We start from the raw sequence: 25,336 nt of genomic DNA, 5'->3' as shown, positions 1-25,336 counted from the left end.
TACACAGTGCACCAGTCTGTTCATTGATCAATAGATGGCAGAGAGGATAGTATTGAATTACAGTACAACTAGCTTATTTAAATATATGGTGCCTTTACTTTTAATGACCACTAGGTGTCAGTATATGAACAGAAATCTTTCACACAAAGAGTGAACTGGTTTAAAGCCTGCACCCCAACCTTTAGTTATATAATGGGACAATCAATCACAATGAAATTAGTGTGACCTTTTCCTGATAATTTTTCTTTGCACACAAACTCTGTGGGTATTGGAAACAAGCAGAGCGAAGATGGCATACAGGCTGCAAACCCCAGCGTTTGCGGCGCTTTGTACACTGAGCCCCCACAGCCTGGATTAATTCCACTTTCTCACCTGAAAGACAGGATTTTCTGTAATCTCCTCTCACCGATTTCCAGTGCAAAGTGCAAAGGAAAGCGGGGGATTTAAAAATCTGAATAGATGAAAGGTTGAAGGCTACATTAAATAAATTCAACATGATTTTTGTTTGGTGAAAACAGACCATGTTTTCATGAATATTAACGTTGGGGGGTGGGGAAAAGGTAAATGCTTGTACCACCTAAACAGCAGCCATAACTTTGACTTTGATTTCAGCTTAAACTGTATGTTGGAGATACTTTCTTCCCAGAACTGTTGTATTACATGATGAGTTAGGGTTAAGCTTGTGTTTTTATACCAGGAGATACAAAGTTACACTTTAAAGGGACAAAATACAAATTTTTCCCTTTTACCTGTAGTGATATTTATTGATCTAGATTGTTTTGTGAGTTGTGAAATTGTAGATGGCTTCAGTGAAATACAGTCACGATTTTCCTTAAGCCTTAAGCTAATTTAAATGTTTTTTCTCACTTGTTTGGTGATAATAAAAATAAATACATCATCATGATAATACCATTTATAAAATAAAAATAAAATAATTCAGTAAAGAAAAAATAAAATATGTAAATAGTACAAAACAAAAAATAAATAAACAGTCTAAAGTCAATAGATATTAGGTTTACAATCACATAAGATAGTGTCAAATCCAATGTTCAAAATGTTCTGTTAAATTGTGATATTGGATGTTTTCTGGAAATTTTATATTTAAAAAACTGGATAAAGGAAAAAAAGCAAACAAAATACATTTTCTGGTAAAATGTATGGTGAATATATGTCATATTAAGATATATATTTTAAAATAGACCAAATACATGTTCAATTTTGTAACCTTACCTATAAGTATGTGTGTATGTGTTTTGTCTGGAGTCTAAATAACTGGGCAGGCCATGAGCAGCAGCACTTCCTCAAGTTTTTAAAACACTTTTCCACCAGAGAAGAAAAAAAAAAATGCTGCATCATCTAAGCTCCTTATGTCTCAGAGGGGGACGTGTCGAGCAGAGTAGGATGCTAAATGTCTTCTGGTGAGAACGGTGGAGAAGGGATTAGAGCGTGTGACTCACTTCTTGTTCTTGTTTTTTTGACTCTTATCACCTACACTGCAGCCTTGATCAGGCCCTTAATCCCTTTAGTGGTTGAGAAGCGCAGTAACACCAAAACACTTTTGCATTTCATTATCCTCTCTGTGAAATAATGCCTGCTGTCATCCTCCAGACTCCCCCAGTCTGAGGTTTCTTCAGCTTCTGCAGGTCTCCTCGGAAAAGTAGGAAGGCTGCTGGGTACCAGGTGGGCTTGAGTCAAATCAAAGCGTCTTTCTCTCTCTGGGTGTTACAAAATGTGATTCTAGCCAGCATACCACTATTAGAGCTTGTATAAAACATGGTTTAGGCTTAATATTTTACATGTTTTTACACTACTGATAAAAGTAAATGTACACCACTGTCCTCACATGTCTGTGTACTTAAGAAAACATCCTTTCTTACAACTAAGTCTGCATCAGGAGCAGGCAGACATATCCAGACACAACAGTTAATACACCCTGGGCCTACTTGTTGCTGTTTCAGTAAACATTTTATTATTTTTGTCAGGGCTGAACCTGTCCCTCGTTTGTATTATCTGTTGTTTCCCAAAACCTCTATCTGCTCTTGATTTAAGACTGTATAAAAGAGATGTATCTCTCTGCTGTGCCTGAAAAAAGAAGCCAACGCTGAAGTGCCTTAAACCTAAATTATTTCTAATGACCAGGAGCCGTCAGGGATTTTGAGCCCCATGACAAAACATCACATTGAGCCCTACCACTTCACTACTGCAAACTACACTCACCCTGTTCCACATAACTCACAATCTCCAGCTTGTTCATCAACATCCTAACTTTCTCTGACTCCTCCTCTTATCTCATTTGCTCCATCCTCATAATCTGCATTGGTAAAGTTGCAGGCATTGTCTTTCACCTCATCCTCCACTTTCATGCTCCTCCCTGACAAAACCACGTCACTTAACCCTTTATCAGGTAAATTATATATGGTAACTTCAGGTAATATTTTGAGAAAAAAGTTGCAAATTTACTAGAATAAAAGTTGCAGATTTAAGAGATTTAAAGTGGCAAATCTGCACGAAAAAAGTCGCAGATTCACGAGAAAAAAGTGGGGGAAAAAGCAACTTTTTTCTCCCAGATTCACCACTTTAACCCTTAATAGGGCACTCATTGAAATACTTGCAAATTCCAAATTTCAACCCTAGAGAATATTGGAGGATATTACATACTGCCAGAATGTGTAAAAAAAAAAAAAACATACGAAAATAATATTTTGAGAAAAAAGTTTACGAGATTAAAGTCGTAAATCAACGAGAAAAAAATGCCCAGATTTATGAGATTTAAAGTGGTGAATCTTGGAGAAAAAAGTTTCTTTTTTTCCCCCTTTAAATCTCTTAAATCTGCAACTTTTTTTCTTGTAGATTTGCCACTTTAATCTAGTGAATTTGCAACTTTTTTCTCTAAATATTACCTGAAGTTACCAAGTATAGTTCTTTGCCTGATAAAGGGTTAAAGAGGCTCTGTAGCACATGACAATATATCCTTAAATACAATTCTATTATACTAACAGCATCCAATACACAGGTTGTCTGAATTAAGGAACAGTTAATTTAATTAGCACACTGTGAAGAAAGTATTCTCTTAATGTGACAGGTTAATATTATATAATATTGGCATTTTTTACCGATGTTCTAATATTTTTTAGGGTCCCTGTCAGTCATAATAGCCAGCAGGGAGCAATGCCACTTGTTGCAAAAAGTCAGTTTGGAGGTCTATGAGAAAATGACACTAGTTGTCATGATATTTGTCACCTCAGTAAACATTTTCATAATGAGTTTGTGGTTTCAACGGCTTGTTTCAAGTCTTCTTCAATACAGCATGATGTTCATTTGATAAATTATGATCTAATTTAGCATTAATGGTATGATTTTGGTTGTGGCTAGTTCATGACTGACAGGTCAGTACCACAACACACATATACTTTGATCTTATACCTTTGACCTCATGGAAGTTATCTGTAACATTCTGGTCACCTAAAAATGTTTTGTTCACTGCTCCGTTGTACTAACAGACACTCACAATCACATACAACAGCTATTGTATAAATTGCAAAGAAAAGTTTTACAGATATTCCTCCCCACCCTTAGAATTGGTTTATTTCTATCAAAACAGAGACGGTAGTACCAAATCATACAAGTAAAGTTCCACTTTGATGTATATTTCTTTTGAAATCTACCACTTTTTCTTTGGAGGAAAATATGTTTACCGGGTGGTGCTATCTGTCAGAAATCACATCCTTTAAGCATCTGAATATTTATTGTAATAAGGCAGCATAAAACGCTGTCTGAGATTGCAACGATAAGCTGAATGGATGAATTCTTAAAGAGGGCCTAAAAACAACAGCCAGCTTTCATCCACTCAAGGTCCCTGAACCTATTATAAAAGATTATATATTTCTTCTGTAATGTCATCCCCTACACACACACACACACACACACCAACATACACACACACACACACACACGCACACACACACACCCTTTCTCTCCTTCCCCTCGCCAGATCAATTAACAGATTAGTGGTTGTGTGGGGTAGATTGAAGGCCCGGGCTCAGGCTATCATCTGTGTCTAATGCATTTTCTGGAGATGGAGTGAACATGAGCTTCACTGTCGGGGGAATATTGACAGTTTGGAGTGCAAGGTTACGTTTGCCCTCAGAGGATTCATCATCTGCCATTTCCTGTCTGTAATTTATTTATTTTGAAGTCATTCATGCTAATATTCCATATATTTTTATGCTAGATTTCCCCTTGGCTTACAGAAATTAGTACTTCATATTGTTTCTTTGTCTTTTGTCTATGCAATCATTTAAAGTGTTTGTCTGTTCATTGTTGTTGTTATTTACATAATATGCTACAATATAACTCTCTGTAAGTAAAATTTTTGCAGCCTCCAAACTTTCTTGAAATCTGGGTTGTAATGAGATTTAAATAGACTTTTCCTTTGCAAGATGGTACTTATTCTGGAATACATTTTCTTAATCATAATCTGTATATATCTTTTACTAGGTTAACACTGTTTCTAAATATCTTTGTTTTCCCCTCCATGCGTTGTTGAATGTATAATTTTTCTATTAACATGGATAGTCTGCCTGGCTGTGATTGTGATCCCATAGTTTTGTAATTAAAATGAAGGGCTCCAGTTCTCATTAGCAGTGGCACCTAATTGAAAACGGATGATGTTTCCCCCCTGTGGTATTCCTTTATGTTTGCATAAGGAATAAGAGTCAATTTGTTCACAGCAAATTCCACCTGTATTTACACAGGCAGTCTGTCTGTTTGTTTACACTCACATATATAGCTGCAAGGTTTGTGGCTTCACTGTTTAGACAGCGGTGTGACTCTTTAAATCTGACAGTCGGTGTGCAGAAAACTGGAGCCATCATAGTTCAGTCTTGATATTATTTTAAATACTTAAAACCTGTATGTGGTAACAGTTTAACCTGCTGTACTGCTGTATATCTTATTGGATTATAACAGCTGCAGTTTCAGTAATTGATGGCATTTTCTCCAGTGTTATGTTTCTCTCTTTATCATTGATTTGATACCATTACATTTATTCTTTTCATAGCACAGTGATACTACTTCAGTTATTTCAAAGCTTATCCTACATAAAGATGGCTCACTGTTGTGGCAGGTTTTGCAGAATCAAGCTCATCAGTAATGGTGTACCACAGGGGTCTGTTCTTGTACCATTTTACCAAACACAAAGAAACGGGGACACATATCCCCAGTTCTGGCCTCTCTGCACTGGCTTCCTGTCCATTTCAGAATTGATTTTAAGATCCTGATGTTTGTTTTTAAAATTTTAAACGGATTGGCTCCAGCGTATTTGGCTGAACTCATACATGTTCACAGACTGACCAGAGCTCTGAGGTCTAAATGAGTCCTACCTGGATGTGCCTAAATGCAGCTAAAAACTAAAGGCGATCGCTCTTTTGCAGTGGCTGCCCCGAAGCTGTGGAACAGTTTACCGCTGCATATCCGGTCGTCAAAGACTTTGGACATTTTTAAATCTTCTCTTAAAACTAATTTTTTCTCCAAGGCTTTCCAACCTGCGTGAGAAGAAAGTTGTTTCTGTATGTTGTATTGTACATCTCAGGTCATATATTATTAGATGAAATTGTCTTTATATTTTGAATTTTTAGTTTATTGTTATTCATTTATGTATCTTTTGGATTTTTTGTTGTTATTCAGTTATGTAAAGCACTTTGGTCAACCATGGTTGTGTATAAGGTGCTCTAGAAATAAACGTGACCTTGACCTTGACCATTGGTATTTACATTATCCATAAATAATATTCTTCTTCTTAACATGTAATTCAAATCCTGTTTTTATGCAGATGATACAGTTTTATGTGAATCTGGCTCCATTGCAAACCTTTCATATTCATTTCATAACTTTCTCTTTGTGTTCAGTTTGGTGGCCCCTGTGGATAAAGGCTTTTCCAGGAGGACCAGACTCCCTTCAGAAAACCTTTAATTGTACTGCAGCTTGGTCTGAAAGTCTGCCTCGGTCAGTCCTGGTTCTGGTTCTGGTTCTTCTGTTCTTTCCTTCCCTACAGTGGGCCCAGCAGTACGGTGTGGCCCTTAACCCTTAATCAGGCAAAGAACTATATTTGGTAACTTCAGGTAATATTTCGAGGAAAAAGTGGCAAATTTACTAGATTAAATTGGCAAATCTACAAGAAAAATAGTTGCAGATTTAAGAGATTTAAAGTGGCAAATCTGTGCGAAAAAAAAGCAACTTTTTTCTCCCAGATTCACCACTTTAAATCTCATAAATCTATGCATTTTTTCTCATAGATTTGCCACTTTAATCTCTTAATTTTTTTTCTCAAAATATTATTTTCGTACGTTTTTTTTTACACATTCTGGCAGTATGTAATATCCTCCAATATTCTCTAGGGTTGAAATTTGGAATTTGCAAGTATTTCAATGAGTGCCCTATTAAGGGTTAAGCAACATGGTGTCAGTACTGGCTTCTTGGAATTGTTTTTTATTCAGGAATATGTTTATTATTCTGTTGACTGCTACCCTTTATATACTGGTGGTATAAGTAATAATTAATGCATTTTATTCTCAGGTCCTCCTTCAATAAAAGTTACTAAAATTACTTTTACTATTATTGCATTTGACTTGTTAATTTGGTCTGTTACTCATCCATCCTTTGAACTGCTGCACACTTCAGGTAGTCTTTTAGATATATGAAACATCATAAAGCATTTCGACTGTAGAGAAAGCTTTGTCTGACATGGCTTTCTGATTCATGTCCTGTACACTTTGTGATGACAAGAGAACACTGAAAAATCAATGCTAATGTGTTTAAAACCCAAAGTGGCAGCCGCTCTTCGGAGACCTTCCCGTGTCTGTTGTCTTGAGTTCCAGTCAATTACTTTTAGTTATATGTCTCAGCAGCTCTGTGTGTCTGTCTAGAGATTGTGCTAATGCATCACAGCATCTGATAGTCAATGAAAAATAGCTCCCGTCATCTCACCTTCATGAAGTGGTTTCGTCAGACATCAGACGCAGCTATTATTTACGAGAAAGCTACTTTTTAAAAGGCTATATTTTTTTGTGATGTCTTCCTGAAACTGTAGATAACCAGGAGAAAAAAAGGACTCAGAACTGTGAATATCAACTTTTGGTTATAGGCACTTCAAACTTGCTGTTTGTATAGATATTAAAAAACAACAACAAATATACAGTCTGAAAATAATCATAAAAGAGGAAAAATAACACATAATGTAACCTTGACACCTGCTGCATTTCAGACAAAGCCTTTGACTTTACCCTAATAACATTCACTGATATATAAGTCATAAGTTAGGTGATATATATTCTTTTTTTTAATCATGATTGCTTCCTTACACCCATACAACTGTAACAACTTAATGCAATGTTTTGCCAAACATGAGTTTAATTCTTGCTTGTGAAAATCTGTCTGACCAAATTTTATCTGATGATCCACGTGATGCTGGGGAGAAGTTCAGAAGTTGCTATAATTTCCTCCTCGCACCCTTAGGAAGTAATTATAGTCCAAGACTGATGAAGGCCATGTGATGTAGTATTTTCTGACAAATCTTCTCAGAAATGAGGGCAGTTACTTACAAATACAAGCATTTGGATCAACCAAAAGATTAAATTACAGCACAAGACAGGAAAGACTAACCACAAATTTCTGTGGTCGTGACTGCACACTGAACCCAGAACAAGACTTCCAGAGTCCAGAGCCAAGCGACCATCTCTGTGAGGCTGCACAGCAGAGAGAAAAATGCCAATGTCAGCATGCTTACATGCTGATGTTTTGCAGATATAATGTTTACCATGTTTCATCATATCAGTTTAGTGTGTTCATAAATCAAGGTATGATGATTGCACTATACTAACAAATGATGGATCACTTAAGTAATTACAATTCATCCTGAGGGGAACATGATTGTCTGCATTTAATTTCATAAAAATGTATCCACACACACAGAACACAGAAATGTGCTGCCCATTGCTTCCTATGCATGATGTGTTCACTGGTGTGTAAAAAGGATGGGTTAAATGCTTGGTTTTATGGGACTAATAAGGGAATCCTAATCTTAATCTTAATGTTGAGGAATTTCACTCATCTGATGATGGCCTCAGAGGAGAAGTCCAAGGGTCACCAGGGGCCGTAGGATTCATCCTCTGGGGGCCATGAATGTCCAAAAATGTCATGGTGATCCATCTAGTAGCTGTTGAGATATTTCAGTCTAGGTTAAAGTGGAGGACCAACATTACCATGCCTTGGTTACACCCCTAGCATTGCCAGCTACCTTAAAACCTCAAAACCACAAAACCATATAATAAAGGATCTGATATTTTAGTAACATAAACCACAAACAACATGCATTGCTAAGCAACTCATCAGACTCATGAATATATACACAGCTTAAACTCTCCCAATGCTTAAAGAATAAGACAAATTTATCCATACTGTAATTAATAATGTTTGTAATCAGGCTTAACTTCACACAAATTCCAGTAATAATTCCAGGAAGCTGCAGCTCCTGCTCTGTGGTACACGCTGTGTGCAATTCTCTTTCTTCTTCTTCATTAAATTAGAGCACCTCATAACAAAAACAACCTCACTGATGCTGATTATACAGTACGTACAGTGTTTTGTATGATTATTCAAGACACCACCATGCTTGTACTGTAGAGGCATTAAAATGGCCCCAATGGGGATTCTCAACCCTGTGCAGTTAATATTTGTGATGCTCATTACTGTACATGTTTTGGAAAGATTTGGGATTCTAATCAGATCTTGCACACCCTGACACTATCTGATGGAGCTGCTCCTCCTCCATGATGCATGATCTAATTATTGATTTATCTGTGGAATTTCTGCAACACAATCTTCTGCTTTTGTGATCTTTTTATTTTCTCATCTCCACTTTAATCATCTGAAATGTCCCAACTCATTTGATCAGGTAAAACCATAGTTTTCCTGCTGTATTTCCATGCTAATGCACAGAGCATCTTTTCATTTTCAATGCAAATAAATTAATTAGAAACTGATGTTTTTCTCAATCCAGCTGCTGAAGCGCGTCTCCTCTAATTCACCCTCTGGAAATGTCAATAGCTCATTAGAGAGGGCTCTCCTCTCTTGTTGTCACTGAGCTTTTTTCCTCATTACCTCATTCTCCCTCCTGATCACCAGCCCCCACATGCCTGCTACACACCACAATGAGTGTGTATGTGTGTGTGCCTGGTCCTTAGAGAGGTGGTGATGGCTGCAATGATGTTTCAATATCAATTCACTCCAAGGCCCAGACTCTCTGCTGCTCCCCCTCTTTGCTAATCTAACCTCGTCCTCGCCCCCCTGTGATGGAGTAGAGGGTCACTGGCCCGCATCGTTATTCATGATGGTGGAGGAGGTGAAGGTGGTGAAGAGATTAAATGTTCAACCTCAGTCATCACATTTAATCAGGGATTTAATAAGCAGCATTTTATTTTATTTTGGTCTGTCTTTTTTAAATTGTTGTGTTTGTTTTGATTAGTCAGTGGGGTTCAGATGTTTTATGGTGCTATACATTTATATGAATTAAAGGGATCGTCTGTAATTTTTGAAGTGGGGTTGTATGAAGTACTTATCGATACTCAAGTAAGTACGTTTACATGACACTTGAAAAAAACAAATTATTGCCTTAATCTGACTATAACTGGACAACTGAAGTGGATGTAAACGTGTTAGTCTGACTGATGTCGCAGTTCTCCAACTCTGATTAGGACACCCACATAATGCGATTGGAATAGGATTTTCGCTGGCATGTATAACTGAGGTCAACCGGAAAGGGGGCTATATTAACCTGCTGATACGACGCATATCGCCACCCAGTGTTGAGGAGGAGGAAACGTCAGTTATTCGATTTCCTCAGTTGCATGTGAACTGGGACAAGGACAGAAGTCCTATTAGACGCCAATATCGATTTTTAAGCATAGCTCGATTAAACTGTGCATGTAAACGCACTGAGTGTATTAACTACAGTAGATGGTGGATCGAAGCTAAGCTAAGTACCACTAAGAATTGGAGCTGCAGCAAAAGGTCAGTCAATATTAGTTTAACTGTACGCTATATTTAGAATATTTTCACAGCTTTACCTGCTGTAAGACAGCCCTGTTTGCTGCAGGGGTAAATTAAGTTGTTTTATGCACTTATTAAAGCCACCAGACTCCACTGGCAAAAACACTAATTTTACCCCCCAGTACATGAGAGTTGTTTGTGTAGCGCTGTCTCTATTGTTTACACTAAGAACAGTATTGTGTTATAGTGTGATTATTTGGAGTAACCTAAGTCACACAATAACACAAACAATGTTAATGATCGAGGCAGAAGTAGATCAGCAACTCCCATGTTCTGCGAAGTAAAATTACTGTTTTTGTCAATAAAGACTGGTGGCTTTGATGAGTGCATAGAACAGTTCAGTTTTCCCTTGTCAACTTAATCAGGGCTTAAAGAAAATATTCTAAATATTGCGTACACTTAAACAGATATTGATTTTTTTTAGGTTCTGTTGTCTTTGAACAAACAGGAAGTCTTCAAAGAAGGTAGTTCACATGCTCTTTAAATACATATAACTCACACTCTGTAGGCACTGCTGGGATTTGAACCCAGGATCTCCTGTTTACAAGACAGGCGCTTTGACCAACTAAGCCACAGCACCTCTATAAAGAGATTTCTGTGTGTGGCTAAAATATGTTTAGCTGCTTAATACATTGCTTAGCTTCTGTGTCAGTACTCTGCCCGTTTCTCCAAATTGGGGTTATGCCATCTGCCATCTTCTGATGGTAAAACACTGTGTATGGATAATAACTCATACAATCCTGCTTCAATAAACCAGAGCTTTCTCTTTGAGATGTCTTCCGTTTTCTGTAACCTCCCTGATATTCTTTATTGTAAAATAGTTGGGTTTAAAAATACAGTTTGTTTCTTGGTGCTACACTCACTGATGTCCTTATTTTGCTGATTGCATGATTTTCGATTACGTTTTTTTTTTTTTTGCCAGACACTACAATAAATGAGCTTTGACCCTGAGGTGAGCCTTGGAGACAGAAACACATTCTTCATGACGCAGCTGCTGACATCTGGCCGTCTGCAGACAGAGAGTCTGAACATGCATCCCTGATATTAGTCGTGTAGTTTTATATGGAGTCCTCAGCTATAAAACCTTCTTGACATTTAGACAAAATAGGTTAAAAAACGAGTGCTTTAAAGATAAAAAACAATGAATATTGCAGGAAAGCTGATAATGGACTGTGTGTGATGAATCTCTGTGCCATTACCTACCTTGAAATGGAGTCAGGGCTGCAGAGCACTCTGCTATTGATTTTAAAACTCTAACAAGGGAGCAGAGGGGACCTTGTATTATTACACGGCCTCATATTATAGTGATACAGGAGCATTTCTCCTCATGGATGAAAGCACATTAGTGGCACACACACAAATAGAGCTCTTGTCAGGTGATAAAATCCTATCCCTCTCCTCTTGGAGGAGAGGTTCACCCTGCTGAGTGTGATGGCCACTTTCTGCATGCAGTCACGTTTGTGGGCCGACATGACATGGAGTGGAAAAACGGCTGGAACAATGGAAAAACAAGGGTAGGGGTTGAGGAGGGGGATGGTTTTCCGCAACCGGGGAAATGCGGCTTGGAGCATGAAATCAGAGTCACTGGAGATGGCTGCTCTCTCATTGAGTCCTGCTCTCCTGTTCTGCTGACTTGGAGCTTTGTGGCTGTAATGAATATCTTGCCTGGGATTGGTGAGGCTTCCCTGGGCTGCTCTGTATTCGCTGCAGCTCAACACAAGGTAGACTCTATGACTCTACGGATGGATGGTTGGATCTTTTTTTTTGCTCTACTCCTTGATGGAATTCATTGCTTGTGTAATAGGGGGTTTTATTGTGCACTGACTGGGTTTCATAATCTGCTCTCTGTGCACAGTCGAGATAAATCAGCCCCCAGAAAATAATTTTGAGGTATAATGGCTTACAAATCCAGTCCTCACCTGGGGTTTGCCATTTCGTTACACTGTGCCTTCGGTGAAATAGGAACAAAAACACCAGCAAAGGTGTACTGCAATGAAAAAATGTCACTTTAAATTATGGGAGAATTGACTGAAGAGTGTTTGCCCTTCAGCATGTTAAGGTCGCTTAATAAATTTAAGGCTTTTCTTGAAAATGACAAGCTGTTGTGTTATGGGTATCTCTTTCTAACATTCAATAATTTATTCTGATTGCTTTTGTTTATTTTTACTGTGAGGATCCACCACATATTCCAGCTTAATTTGCTGATGTAATTAAACAGACTTCGAGGGTAATGTCTGTAACATTTTCAAAAACCCACAATAGTTCAATGTGTATACTAGTCTGTTTTACTATAATTTGCAAACACTGGCATATCTGGCTGTAAGGCTTTACCACCTACTACTGTAAATTATTGTTTCTTCCAAAACCAAAAGGCCTTTTATATTACATGGTTTTATTGGATTGCAGGTTATGTATAAAAAAACAACAACATAAAAACCATCACAATAGCACGTACTTAGGTAGCTGATACTGGAGGCTACATCAGAGATCAGAGTAGCTAGCATTAGCAGTAATCCCAACCAAGCGTTACTTTTGCCACACACATTGGTGAGTGCTCATTTTACAAAATACAGGCCCTTTTTCATGCAACTTCTCATTAAATGTATTCAGTCTTTTAGCATAATATCATAAGTGCATTTTCAGTGTTCAAGTGTTTTTTTTTTCATTGTAAAAATAACATTTTCATGTTAGTTGAATTAGCTGAAGTTCAATCAGACACTGCTGGGATTTGCTGGGATTTGCTTTGACCAACTAAGCCACAGCACCTCTGCACCACATTATTGTATCCTTTTGTTTTGACCTTTTGCGCAAATTGGATAAAACTGTAAGGCACTGCTGGGATTTGAACCCAGGATCTCCTGTTTACTAGACAGGCACTTTGACCAACTAAGCCACAGCGCCTCTGTTTCATCTGATGTTTCCACCTTTCAGACACATAAACTAATGAAAGCCACATAAAATCTGACAGCAACAGCTGTCCCTTCACACCATGCAAAATCAACTAATGCGGCAAGCTGATTTCCTTCTTCTTATGTCTGAAATCAAAGAAAAACTGTTCCAAAAATGGCGAAGAACTGTGGTGGACTGCTCATTGCTCACTGGATGCTGTTCAAGCTTGAAACATGTTGTATTTAACAAACAGGATGTCTGCAAAGTTGGTAGATAAAATGCATTTTCAATTAGAGATATCCTAATTAAGGCACTGCTGGGATTTGAACCCAGGATCTCCTGTTTACTAGACAGGCGCTTTGACCAACTAAGCCACAGCGCCTCCTTTTTTAAAAGAACTGGAGTCCACTGACTGCTGACTTAAAAATGAATGTGTTTTATGGTGTGACAGTGTTGTGGTTAAGACATGGTTAGGAAAGATCGTGGTTTTGGTTAAAATGACCCAATTCTTTGGGATGTCGATACACAGGCACAGGACACCAAATAATGACGTCAATGTGCAGTCATTAATAGCCTACTGAGGTATCCTGTGAAGAGACATAGAGGCAGTGGAGAAAAGCATGTGCGGACAAAAGTGAGAAACGGGTGGCCTCCTCTAAAAAACAAAATCGATGTGACACAGTGGAAACCAATAAATTTCATGACAAATTAGGCTGACAGTAGAACAATAAAACAAAGAGGACGTTTTAAAAATGTTTCCTTTTTTAGTCAACATCAGACTGAAGAAATCCGTTTATATGAAATCCGTCACTGGACTCTCGTGTCTCTACCATGTGTCGGAGGGTGGGAGGAAGAGGAAGGTTACAGCCAACTGGCTTCTCATCACAGAGCTCAGTCTTCATCAACACTCCTACACACACACAAAAACGCACACACACTCACACACACAATAAATGAGAATATCATCTCCTTGTCCCCATGTGGTTCTCTGCTAACCGGAGATGACTGAAGTGAATACTGAGCTGCTTATTGGAGCATGATTACACACCAAAGGATCCGCAGCTAAATATCACCCAGATGAACGGCCATTTCCCCACAACAATAACTAATTGAACACAGCGCCGTGCCTCTCCTTGTGCCTATTGAAATGGTGCAGGTTGATATATCTTTTAAAAGGGACTCTCAAGAATTGAGTATCCACAGCTGCTCTGTGCGTTAAGTGGCCTGAGTGGACCTAATTTCCTGCAGTGTAACCAAGACTGTATAAAATGCTGCTGGATAGCCACTTAGGAGCCCTGGAGAGGGAAGGATTTTGATAGATGATCCTGAAGAATCAGGTCACAAGGATACATAGTACCGCATGTGCAAAGCACCTCACAGTTTAACTGAAATCGTGTGCAAAATGACAATACATACAGTACTGGTAAGGTTTTGTGCAGGTTTTAAGCCATTTCGTTCCAAAGACCAAAGTGTCCAGACAGGACAAATTTGAATGACAAAACAACTATATTATATTATCATGGAGCTACTGTAACTGGATAAAACAATACACCAATTTAAAAGCATATATAAATTATAAACTGACCAAACTTGTTAAAATTTCAAAACCCTAGTTTCCAGAATTATACAACTGTGTCATATATTTAGGCTGATTTAGGTTAAAAAAAAAAGGAAGTATTTCTATAACAAAGGGACTGCTGGGATATGAACCCAGAATTTTCTGTTTATAGACAGGCACTTTGACCAACTAAGCCACAGCACCACAGATGAAATATTCAAGTCTCTGTCTAAAGTTCCCTTGATCAAGTTCTCTACTAAGACTAGCATGTTGGGGATCTCTAAGAAGAAATTTTCAAATTTAAATAAAAAGTGTAATCTACTGGTGAAATAGAACATTTTTTCACAATGAAACAGAGAGGCTTAATGGTGATATAATCCATCCATAGCCATCTAAGAGAGTGTGTCTGGCACAACAAGGCACCACTGGGATTTGAACCCATACCTATACATTAGAGACACAATGAATATCTGTAAACTGGGCACGGTATACATTCAGCTTCAAGTTACATGCAAGTAAATCAACCAGCCACTGCTGCAATTTAAACCCAGGATCTCCTGTTTACTAGACAGGCATTTTGACCAACTAAGCCACAGCACTTTATTAAACAAGTTTTTGTGTTCTATCAAAGTTTCAATCATATCAAAGACATATCTGAAGGGGTGAAGGTTGAAGAGTGAAATGTTTGTACTGTCTTTAAACAAACAGTGTGTTACTCTGCTTTGAGATGAAGTAAGAATATTTTTAGAAAGTGGGAGTGCTTTGAGGGGCTTGTGATGCTGAGGTAAACTGTGTACTTGATGCTGATGACATTTAGAGTCAAGGTAATCTTTGGAACAACCAGGCATTACTGAATTACCCCTGGAAATTGACATCACCTCTTCTTCCCTCCCTCTGATGTTGCCCTAAAATGTTTATGTTCTATAGTAAATTCCTGAGGCACTGTTTGGATTTGAACCAGGGTTCTCCTGTCTAGAAAACAGGACGACAGTCAACTTTAACCATGACCACAACGGGTAGTTCAGGCAGTTTCCGTAGCTCAACTATTATCTCACCCTTGGAGGTAGCAGGGATAAATTATCAAAGGCACAGCAGGGATATGAACCTAGGATGTCCTGTTTACTAGACAGGTGCTTTGACCAACTAAGCCACAGCACCTTACTCTACTTTATCTAAACACTGTGACATCAAATACATAATGGAGTTGGAGAAGAATTTCACCTGAAGCCAATGCCAGGCTTACTCTATTGCAGCATTTCATAAGTAGTGCCACTTCCCTCCAGCACTTGTCTTTTACGTAACAGCATACGTCATACCGAGGACATTTGGAGAGCGGAGCGACATCGGTCGGGGGAGGAGCAGGGGAATTGTAAACGGAGCGCACTCGTCCTTCTGCACTCTCAGCCACAACTATCATAGATCTGCTGCAAATTGTAGGGCATGCTGAACAACTAATGAAATGCAGCACAACAGTCTACATAGGAAGAGTCAGACTATGAAGTGGGTTTGAACCACAAATTTAAAGTAATAGTATGTTTTCTTTGTGTATGACTATGTGTTTCTCTGGGTCCAATGATCCAGTGGTGCTGCTTAACGGATAGACAAAATAAAAGGAATCCTCTCTGACACAACAAATATCCACCATGATAAAGCCTCAAAGGGCTGTTGCACTGGATTGCATAACACTGTTGATGCTGTTATTGTGTCCCGCCGTCCTGCTGCGGCTCTCACTTACTAATGGAGGCCAAGCTTTGATATCAGGGCCCAGCATGCTGTCTGAATGTTTGGACACGTTGTATCAAGGTGCAGCAAATCTGCTTCCATTGGAGCCGACCTACCAACATCAGGCCCCTCTCTCTGTGTGTAATAACTCTGGAGATACCTGCTGTGGAGAGTGTGTGTGTGCATGTCTGTGTCTGTGTGTGTGTCTGTGGACAATAGCATAAATGCTTGCAGTGTGCACTCATGCATACTGATGAGTGTGATGGGTGTGTGTGTGTGTGTGTGTGTTAAACCTGCTAATAACATATAGAACAGCTTGGAATATAAAATGTCTCATGAATCAATTCATAGATAGATGGATGGATGGATGGATAGATAGATAGATAGATAGATAGATAGATAGATAGATAGATAGATAGATAGATAGATAGATAGATGGATAGATGGATAGATAGATGGATAGATGGTTGTGTGTGGGTTCAGGTGAGCTTGCTGCTCCTCCTCTGTGGTTTGAAGGTCGATAGATGCTGATTTGTGCCTCCAGGGCTTCCCGTCAATCTGTCTACTCCTATCACGTCTTTATCTTTATAATGATGAGATACGGGGCTCTGTTCAGGCTGAAGGTACTCTAATGAATACGCTTGCTCTGGCAGGCAGACATATATGCACACACACATACACACACACACACACACACACACACACACACACACACACACACACACACACACACACACACACACCTGTCCACACATACAGAAGAAGCAGCAGTCAATGAGTGCATTTACATTCACATTAAAATCACTATTCAGATTCCAATCCTGATATTCATCATATTCAGGATATGGTGGACGAGGTGTCAAAAGTTTCTATCTCAGTGCTCCAGGTTCGTCAAACCTGTAATATGATGTTTACATGTGCAAAACAAATCTGGGATATTCAAATCACACTAAGAGTCTACAGCCATGCACTGATGATTTGTTGCTATAATGTTAATCTCTACAGAGTGAACAAGAATTTGGTGTTGTACAAAAGGTGAACTCCTTAACAAACAGGTACTGCTGGGAATCGAACCCAGGATCTCCTGTTTTCTAAACAGGCAATTTGACAAACTAAGGCACAGTACCTACTGTTAACAACATTGCTTCCTTTCATTTCCACATAAATTAGACAGTGTTTTTCCAAAAGCGTGTCACTACCAAATTCATTGTGAAACTCCCTACAGTAAAAGCCTACAAACTGCTCTACAGTCTGAGCAATTAATCTCCCAGTGTAATAACAAGATATGTTAATAGTTTTTCTGTAAATAAGTAAGTTCTGTAATAAGACTATAAGACTTTATTCTGTGTCAAAGTATCTCAGAGAGGGACATCTATGCTGATTGAATGCATTCTAAAACATTGATTAGGGTACAACAAGGCACTGCTGGGATTTGAACCCAGGATCTCCTGTTTACGAGACAGGCACTTTGACCAACTAAGCCACAGCGTCTCTAGGTCCAAAGATTCCTGGACCAAAGGCATTCACTGAGTCCAGCATGTCAGGAGTAATGTCTCTAAAAAAACAAATTTTGGTAGAGTTAAGCATTGCTGGGATTTGAACCCAGGTTCTCCTGTTTACTAGACAGGTGGTTTGACCAACTAAGCCAGAGAGCCTTTCTCTGAAAATCCATATCCATTCATTTCCAAATAAATGAGACATGTTTTTCCAGAAGAACGAAACATAACAAATTATTCCTGAAACTCTCTTCTTTAGTTAAAGCCTACAAACTATCGTCTGAAGACAAGAACTCAGGATTTCCTGCTTAGAAGACAGATGCCTTAACCAAAAGACAACAGACGTTCCCATCAAGAAAAAACTGCAGCAAAAAACAAAAAGTGCATAAAGAAGAAGGTTCTGAGATGTGAACCTGGGGTCGCCTGTTTTCTAGACAGGCACTTTGACCAAGTAAGCCACATCGCATCTCTTAGTTACCAAGTTGCTGTGTACAGTTTCTTTGAGCAAGGCATTCACTGAGACCAGCTGAAGTGAGAATATTCAAAATTTAATAAAGCTCGTAATCTCTCGGTGAAATGGAAAGATATGTTAAGCTGACTGACTGAGATGAGAGTGAAACTGGCTTGAACTGGGTAGCTGATGCTGATGAAATATAGAGTAAAAGTAATGTCTGGACATTGAAGCCCCTGGTGCGTTCATATCCACTATGGTGAAAGGGAGGAATGAAAAGAAAATTAACATTTTATTCTTACTTTGGTGCTTGACGAAGACCAATATTTTACAGCTTATTCTCTTAGGAATATAAACATTTTGGAATCCATCCATGTGGTCACAACATTTCCCTCACAACCATAAATGTTGGTGGTGCCAAAGCAAAAGATCGGAAGTCAAAGTCAATTATATTGGTCCTTTTAGGTCCAAAGATATCTGTGTGCCCTCTGTTGGAAATATCACTGACATTGTGATGATCTGTACAGTTGTCTGTAACAAAGAGGATGTTCTGATGCTGATTCATGCTTTTCATCTAAAGCTTTTCTATTCGTAGCAAGGCACTGCTGGGATTTGAACCCAGGATCTCCTGTTTACTAGACAGGCGCTTTGACCAACTAAGCCACAGCGCCTGTTCTTGATCAGATCATTTCCTTCTATTTCAGCATAAATGAGATAATGCTTTGACAGAAGCTACACTGTAAAAAAAAATCTATTTAAGTTACGGTAAAATTCCGGCAGCTGTGGTTGCCAGAACTTCACTGTAAAAATTACAGTGAGTGTATGTAAATGTAAGTATCAGCAAAAGATGTAATTTATACTGGATAATCCCATTACTTTTTGGATAATTGTTTCATAATGGTATTTCTCCATTAATTTGACATGAAAATTTTATATTTTTACAGCAAAACTGTGTGTTTTTACAGTTTATGACAGTAGAATTTAAAGCTTTATGCTATTCTTTGATTTACAGTAATTAAAACTATCTACTACGGTGATGTACAATGTTTAATTTTACGACCTATTTCTAATGCAATTTGACAATGTTTTACTGTCATTTCTACAAACATTTTTTACAGTGTTTGTCACCCTTGGAGGTAGCAGGGATAAAACATCAAAGGCACTGCTGGGATTTGAACCCAGGATCTCCTGTTTACTAGACAGGGACTTTGACCAACTAAGCCACAGCGCCTCTGACTACGTGCTTTTCTCTAATATTAAACATCAAATAATTTCTGACATAGACTGAGACAGATTTAAATATTATGTTGTCTTGTCTTGAAGAAACAAAGAGGATGTTCACCTTCTGCATATTTTTATTCTGTATAAATTTGGTGGAAAAACAAATGTAGCATTACATCAAAAAACAACTCATTCATAAGTTGTTGTTTTGGACAGAACAAGCTGCATTTCAGTCTGTGCAACTGTGTGCACATTCCTCCTGAAGCTGAAGACTCATTTAATAATGTAAAATGTAGAGACAAACCCTGCTGCTCGCCCTCAGACAGTAAACGTTAGTGGGACTTTGGGAGCACAGTGGACATGCTGTGGGTGATTTTAAAGGGGAAATGGCCACTTTCTGCTTCAGACAGTTCAGTTGTAAGCTCATTTGAATGTTAAAGCATGAAGAAGCTCTGGCTCTGCTGGGGGAAATCCTTGATTGGTGTCTGTGTTCTCCGGTTTCATGAGTGTGTTTTTTCATGTTCATGAATGCAAATTGGCTTCGATGGGCATGAAAGAAAAAACTTGATTTCTTTTCCTCTTTTCTTTCTTTTTTGGGGGCTTTAGTGGCCCACATAAGCATATGAATGCTTCTCCGCCTTTCAGTGCGTGCACGTGTGTCTCTGCTGAAGATGCACTGATGTTTAAAACTATGTCATCTGGTAAAATCATCAGAGCAGAGCCAAAAAACAGCGCCGGAACAATCCACCAACCACAATCTCGTGGCTTGAAAGGGAGTGCTACACACAATTGAACTTCAACTTATAAAAAAATTGAGTGTTTTTCGGAGTTACCACCTTCGTTTGGTATTTGCCTCGTTAAAGGCGAATACAAGTGAACATGAAAGAGGACTGGATGAGAAACAAAGAGGTACACAGACCCCTCGTCATTTTCTCTGGGCCTCTGGGCTTTGAGTTTATGGCCCGAGTTCCTGCTTTGTAAATAAATACCAAACAGCCGCGGCTCTGCTTTTACTTCACCAAAGGGAATATTTCAGTGTGTGTGTGTTTAATGAATGTGAATCTGCGCTTTTGCATCTGCATGCGAGTGGAGTTCGGGACTTTTTTGTGGGTCTAATTAATGTTTTAGTTGACGTATGTGTCTATTAGTGTGCTTGTGTGCATGTAAGCATTTTGTGGTGTGTGTGTGTGTGTGTGTGTGTGTGTGTGTGTGTGTGTGTGTGTGTGTGTGTGTGTGTGTGTGTGGTTTCCCTGCAACCTAATTGAAATGATTTCACAGACAGGCACAGAAATAGCTTGAGTGTATCCAGTCAGAGGACTTGTCATGTTTAACACACCCTGTGCCTCCTTTTCAAAACAAGAAATGTTAATAGCAATAATTACATCTGACAACACGCTGTTATTATTAACACACATGCTCTTGCTAAGTCAATGTTTTTGGACCGAAGAAGACAAAATGACACAATATTTTTGAGCACAACAGGGAGCACTCGGAGTGAGGAACAATGTGTGCGCCTGTCATTCATTTTTTACAGTGTTACAGCTCAGCTACAGCTGTGAGGAAGAAGACAGGCCCCATTTAATTCAGACAGAGAGGCTGAAGGAGCGTTGAGGGGGGAAGGGAGCAGCCACAGGGTTTTTTTTACACTCTGTCACATGTCCTCTCTGCACCTTGTGCTACAATCACCTTCCTCTCCTCCAGTGTTGCTGGAGACATGATGAGCACCGAGAGCAACCCGTCTGCCGTCCAAATATGATGCACAAATGCTATCAGACCGCTTCATCATTGATAAAGTGGGAATTAAAAACACACACAGCTATGTATGAGAAAGGATAACAGACAAAAGCATCAACATTTATAGATTAGGGTGAGTGGAGAGTGGTAAGATCCTTTTCTAATGTAAAATATACTCCATATAATCACTTAATTGTATTATTCTCAGTATCATCAGCATACTCATTCTGCAGAACAGTCCCTTTCAAAATGTACTTCATACTTTAATTATTATTATACTGTTTTATCCTTACTGATGCCTTCACATGCTGCAGCTTGTCGAGATTTCTGTTGACTAATTAATCAAAGCGTTACACATTTTAATTAGGCCTACTCAAAATACTGTTGGGTAATTCAATATTTGACGATTTATAATAAGCTACAAAACTAATCTTGTGTTTTGTATGCAATCTTAGTAAATATATCTCCCAAATAAAGTTAGATTAAATATAAAGATGCCTAAAATAGATATATAAAAAAATTATACTGGGCCTGCATTGAAAGCAACAGTGTCCAAGGTCTATAAAATACGATGTTAACACGAATACGTGTCTCTGGGGACAGATGATTTGAGGCGGTGAGACCCCCCGGCAGTCCGACATCAGCGACTCTGTGACGCTCTGTCTGCTGAAAACAAGCTGGACTGTGTTTTCATGTGGCCCTGAGGAGCAACTGGTTAATAAAAGCAGCAGGACAGTCTGTTACACCACGAGCCCCCTGGGGACCGGCTGCCTCCTCCTCCTCTGACACACACACACACACACACACACACACACACACACATACAAACATACATACATGCATAGAGACAGACACGGACATGCAGTGAACACACATGGTTGTGCACTTGCACATTCATGAAGCCATGCAGCCGTGGGCAGGCAGTGGGTAAAGCTCTCTCTCTCTCTCTCTCTTACACATACACACACAGCAGCTGGGAGCATCTCAGGCCAGGTGAGGCTTGAATATTTCTATTTTAGCTCACAAAAGAATTCAGACAAAGATTTGCTTAAATGGATGTATAGGGAAAGGACACCTGCGAGGGAATTTAACCTGGGAATCTGGAAAGTGTTTGACCTCACTAAGACTCGAGCTCCTGAGAGATAAAAATGCCTGTGAGGCGTTTTTATCAGATAACACGTGCTACAGTAGCCTGATGCTGCTATTTTTGTAGTTCCTCAAGCACCTCTGTGCACAGCTCAAAAATGCCCTCCTAAAAATTAGGGAAAAAATTCCAGTTACTAGATATTTACTAAGGAACAAGAAGAGTCTTTAGTTTAGCATATTAGCATGTTAACATCAGATAATTGGCTCTAAACACAAACAACAGCAGTGGAAGTCCCATTGTAGGTATTTGTTCAAGAAAGACAGATGTTTGTCCGAAAAATTCAGCAGAAATATATGAAAACCGATTATGTGTTTGCTCATCGCTCACCTCTGCAGAAGAGTCATTCGGGGGGGAAATAATTTGAATGGACCTTAATTACAGCGACTTTCAAATCCTGTGTTTCAACTGATGCCATACCTCCATGTTGTCAGCAGAAATAATACAATTTATTCTCCCAGGAACATAAACATGTGTTGGAATAAATCTAATTGTGTTTAGCCTGTTGGTTGCGCCAGAGAAACATGTGAGGAGTCATCAATGTCAAGCTTTGTAACAATCAGGCACTGCTGGGATTTGAACCCATGATCTACTGTTAACTAGAGAGGACTTTGACCAACTAAGCCACAGCCCCTGCTTAAATGTCATCTTCTCTAATCTTAAATATCCAATTATTTCTGACATGTAGTCTTGTACTGAAACAAACAGGATATTCACCTTCTGATAAAATTAATTTTGTCTAAAGATATTCTATCTGACAACAAGGCTCTGCTGGGATTTGAACCCAGGATAGCTTTGACCAAATAAGCCACAGCACCTTCTTAATTTTGAATTGTTTCCTTTTGTTTTCGACAAAAATAAAAGGAAACAAAATGCCATGACAATCAGTCCAGTAGTTGCTGAGATCTGTATATTTTGTGTATAAATGTGGTGGACCGACCACCAGCATGGCTTAGAAAAATTATGATAACATAAATACTACAATGCAAAACACTGAATTTATATAATAATTTAAAACCATTCATTATTCAAAATATGATTTTAGTATCATATCAAAAACAACAAACTCATAACTGATTGATTGGTTGATTTTAGTTCGTCGCTACGTGAAAACTGAAGAGATGACAAGATTTTACAGTCTCATTTGAAAATCTTTGTTGTGAGCTGAGAGCTTCATTGTGAGATGTATTTGTGACATGGAGCATTAGGTTGTTGTCATGAAGCTCTTTGCTGGTGGAAGCTACACACACAAACACACAGCTCTTTACATTCTACATATTTAATTAAAATCCGCTACGAGCAAGAACACAAATGTCCTGACTCATTTTTCTTGTGCAAATAGGGCAACATGAGCCTACAGGTTAGAAAAGTGGGCTTGTGACAGAGATGTATATACCAACTGGCAAAAAACTGGGGGAGTGTATGAATGAATAATGCTCTCCCACAGGGAATACTACTGTTGTGCCTTTGAGCAAGTCACACAACAGTATAGCACTATGATGTTGCTGGGCAGCTCCCATTGGTGGATGTTTGTAACTGACCTTAATTTGTCCTGTGGTTTGTGATTTCTGTGTCACTGCGGTTTTTCAACATCTGCGGCTCGATGAGGCTCATTTGACTCTCCAGGCTGATGGATCCGCTAATTCATCGACTTGTTTGTAAAGCACCAGCAGTCCATTTATTGATCACAAGACTCTTCGGTACTGTACATAATATAGATTGGGCTTTACACTGCGTGGACATCAGAGGTCAAAAGTATAATCACTTGACTCAAGCATGGACTCCATGTTGCTTTGGATTTCTTTAAATGCCTTACCAGCGCAGTGGATCTTGGAATCTATCCCTTTGTTAAAGATTGGATGAATTGGATGAATTGGCTCAAATTTTAGCACAGATGTCCATGTTTCACAGATGATGCATCCTAATGACTTTAATGACCCCCTGATTTTTCCCTCTATCACCATTTGGACATTGGAATTTAAAGTTTCGAGTGAAATGTCGAGTTGGATGGACTGAGTTCATGTTCCCATCCCTGACTTCATCTAGTGCCATCATTAGGCCAAATAGAAATTTCTCAACACACTTTCAAGCAGGTAATTTACTTAATTTTACACTTATTTTTTTTACCCAGGATACAAAATCACACAAAAATCCATCTTGTCAGGTTTCAAATAATGCCTCACTGCTATCGGTTCATACCAGTCAGCATTCTGTGAACAGCTACTGGGACCTCCTGGAGAGCTTAAGGTGTCTTTGAGAACAGATCTAAACAATGGCAGCTCCTCAAGAGGTAAGCGTAGATGCCACAATAGCATCAGTTATTTCAGAACTGGGGAGTATTTATGGAAAACAGTCCGTACAAAAGTTGAACTCCTTTAAAATCAGGTACTGCTGGGATTTGAACCCAGGATCTCCTGTTTACTAGACAGGCGCTTTGACCAACTAAGCCACAGCACCTCTGCTGTGATCCAGATGCCACTTTCTGAAGGTCCCTTGTGCCAGGCATTTACCAAGAGTTAAAGTCTTGGCTCGTCACAATAGCATCAGTTATTTCAAAACTGGAGAGTATTTCTTTATTGAAGACTTCTCTCAATGGAAAACATGTTTTTCGCTCTTCTCCCGTCTGGCACTTGTGATAGACAGATAGTTCAACCAATCACCTGCAAGGTATTTATAAATTATTTTTATTATTTTTTTTACTATTTTGTGTGCCTTGTTCAGCTTTATTGATAGTGCAAGAGATACAGAGAGAAAAGGGGGAGACGGAGAGGAAACGGCTCCGGGCCGGATTCAAACCGTTGCAAGGACTAAGTCTAAATGGTATGTGCTCTACCGATGATTCACTAAGACGCCCCAGGTATTTTTTTTTTTTAAGTATCTGTCCTTTTCCAATGACAGCTTCTCAGATTAACTATCTGGCACCTCCATATCCTGCGAAACTAATAACACTGCAAACGTTATAGCTGATAAAACTCAGCACATTTAGTCATTTTGTGTATTTTAGCATGCTTACAGTA

The 25,336-nt window shown here is 38.9% G+C and overlaps 7 non-coding genes across 7 annotated transcripts; all 7 read right to left on the bottom strand.

Moving 5' to 3' along the window:
- Window positions 1-10,610: 10,610 nt before the first annotated feature.
- On the bottom strand, window positions 10,611-10,684 carry trnat-ugu (transfer RNA threonine (anticodon UGU)). The gene has a single exon. It is a non-coding gene; the product is annotated as a tRNA-Thr (tRNA).
- A 2,247-nt stretch (window positions 10,685-12,931) lies between these two features.
- Window positions 12,932-13,005, bottom strand: trnat-agu (transfer RNA threonine (anticodon AGU)). The gene has a single exon. It is a non-coding gene; the product is annotated as a tRNA-Thr (tRNA).
- Window positions 13,006-13,301: 296 nt separating this feature from the next.
- Window positions 13,302-13,375, bottom strand: trnat-agu (transfer RNA threonine (anticodon AGU)). Its single transcript has one exon. It is a non-coding gene; the product is annotated as a tRNA-Thr (tRNA).
- Window positions 13,376-17,690: 4,315 nt separating this feature from the next.
- Window positions 17,691-17,764, bottom strand: trnat-cgu (transfer RNA threonine (anticodon CGU)). Its single transcript has one exon. It is a non-coding gene; the product is annotated as a tRNA-Thr (tRNA).
- Window positions 17,765-18,817: 1,053 nt separating this feature from the next.
- On the bottom strand, window positions 18,818-18,891 carry trnat-agu (transfer RNA threonine (anticodon AGU)). The gene has a single exon. It is a non-coding gene; the product is annotated as a tRNA-Thr (tRNA).
- Window positions 18,892-19,377: 486 nt separating this feature from the next.
- trnat-agu (transfer RNA threonine (anticodon AGU)) lies at window positions 19,378-19,451 on the bottom strand. The gene has a single exon. It is a non-coding gene; the product is annotated as a tRNA-Thr (tRNA).
- Window positions 19,452-24,702: 5,251 nt separating this feature from the next.
- On the bottom strand, window positions 24,703-24,776 carry trnat-agu (transfer RNA threonine (anticodon AGU)). The gene has a single exon. It is a non-coding gene; the product is annotated as a tRNA-Thr (tRNA).
- Between the last annotated feature and the right edge of the window lie 560 nt (window positions 24,777-25,336).

The sequence above is a fragment of the Centropristis striata genome, chromosome 3 (genome assembly GCF_030273125.1).
Source record: "Centropristis striata isolate RG_2023a ecotype Rhode Island chromosome 3, C.striata_1.0, whole genome shotgun sequence".
In the NCBI taxonomy this organism is placed as follows: Eukaryota; Metazoa; Chordata; class Actinopteri; order Perciformes; family Serranidae; genus Centropristis; species Centropristis striata.
The sequence above is the reverse complement of the archived record's forward strand: the minus strand, read 5'-3'. Positions and strand labels throughout refer to the sequence as shown.